Source organism: Sinocyclocheilus rhinocerous, unplaced genomic scaffold (assembly GCF_001515625.1).
Source record: "Sinocyclocheilus rhinocerous isolate Xijiao unplaced genomic scaffold, SAMN03320098_v1.1 C36788168, whole genome shotgun sequence".
Lineage (NCBI taxonomy): Eukaryota > Metazoa > Chordata > Actinopteri > Cypriniformes > Cyprinidae > Sinocyclocheilus > Sinocyclocheilus rhinocerous.
The window spans coordinates 1-1,784 of NW_015785928.1; the positions used below are offsets into that span (position 1 = coordinate 1).

General features: G+C 37.4%; 1 long non-coding RNA gene across 1 annotated transcript; it reads right to left on the reverse strand.

Annotated features, from left to right (window-relative positions):
- Positions 1 to 1,772, reverse strand: LOC107736566 (uncharacterized). Its single transcript, XR_001639692.1, has 5 exons — positions 1,682 to 1,772; positions 783 to 839; positions 602 to 665; positions 236 to 310; positions 1 to 28 (listed from the first exon to the last, which is right to left on the reverse strand). It is a non-coding gene; the product is annotated as an uncharacterized LOC107736566 (long non-coding RNA).
- Between the last annotated feature and the right edge of the window lie 12 nt (positions 1,773 to 1,784).

A 1,784-nucleotide genomic window follows, 5' to 3' on the forward strand; every position in this document is an offset into this window, starting at 1 on the left:
AAACCAGCTGCCGCAGGTTCCCCAGCTCCTGTTAAACACAGAGGTCAACTTTCAGTCAGCTGAAAGTGAATTAAGGCACTCTAGTTTCCACTCCAGTTATCACCAGAACAGGCACATGGCACATGCATTCAGCCTGAAAAGGACAACATCTGCATGAATTTGAACTAGATATTTAAAACAATCAAGACAGATGACCAGTATGATAATGAGCTAATCAGAAGCTGTCTGTACTCACAGGAGGTAGTGAGGAGAGCTGGTTTCTGTCCAACCAAAGCTCACGAAGATTGGGCAGTGCCCCAAGTGTGTCAGGCTGAAAAGAAGAAATAAAAAGAAAGCAGATTAAAGACAGGATATGGAAAAAGAGAAATGTGACATGAGGCAAATATTAATAAAAAAAAATAAAACTATATTAAATGATAAATTAATCAGCAGGCGCTCAGGTGTTGGTTCAGTAAAGGAAATGATAATCAGAGATCCACTGGGGCAAACAGAAATAACAAGCTCTAAATAAACCTGAAACCATGGCATGCATGTGTGTGCATAATCTAATAACTAAAACATCTAAATTATTCTCAGGACCAAAAAAATGTCTGCTTCTTACCAAAACTTCCAGTACATTGCTTCCCAGATCCAGCTGTTCCAGTTTAACCAGGAAGGAAAGAGAGCTAGAGGATGATCGAGACAGATTTCACATTTAATGTTATTTGCATCCATGTTTTAGGGTGTAAAAAAACATGAACACTGTGGATCTAATAACTGCAGTTTGATGGGAAAATACTCACAAGGGCAAAGATTTCAGTAGATTCTCCCTCAGCTCTAGAGTCACCAGGTTTGACAAGCTGAGAGGAGAAAAAAAGGAAAAGAGCCAAGACTGAGTGTCAGATGGTGAGTGTGTCGCTCAGTTTGGAAGAGTAAGGGGCTCCCCCATCTGCACAACATCAACAGTGGCCAAAGTCAATGTGTGTATGTGAAATGGAAAGAGACAGTGTGTGTGTCTGTATGTGAATGGGATGCCTGCTTTGTGTGCTAATTACAAAAGGGATGATGAAAATGATAAAAAGACATTTAGATATTCTAAAATAATATGCACAGGTATTCCCCTTTGATTTTATCCATAACTTTGATTACATGTTGCATAAAATTAAGGGTTGCTTTTTGAGGCTATACTACATTAACACGCATATAGTATCATATAAATGACTGACATAACAGACACATATTATGATGCTTGCTTTTTATATCTATAATTTTAAACTCAACTTGAAATAAATATTAACCCTGCCTATTTTCTGAAAGCACGTTACAGACTTTATTGTGAATGACTCATCCATGCATAGGTTCATCAAAAGTTTGACCTCGTAATGTTTAATCACACTGTCGAAAATGAAAACGATGGAATTCTCTTGGACTCTTGGACAACCGATAGACTAAACAAAGTCACCGTCCTTCAGTTTTTTCTTTTTGATAATCTTTTACACTCGTGTGTACATCACAATACAGAAGAGAAGACCTGTCGCTACATCCATTTCATTGTGACTAAATGAAAAAGTGTAAAAAACATTAAATTTTTACATAATACATTTCCTTGTGCGAGGGACAATTTTCTTTTTACACATTTTTATTAAAATAACTAATAATAATTAAAAAAAAACTGGAATAGAACGTGTTCATATAGACTTACTTTCCAATGTCATTGGGTAGAGACTGCAACGACACGTCATTGAGTGATAGGTGAGCCAGTCCTCTGAGCTGTGTGAAGCCATCAGGCAACCTGAGACCGACAG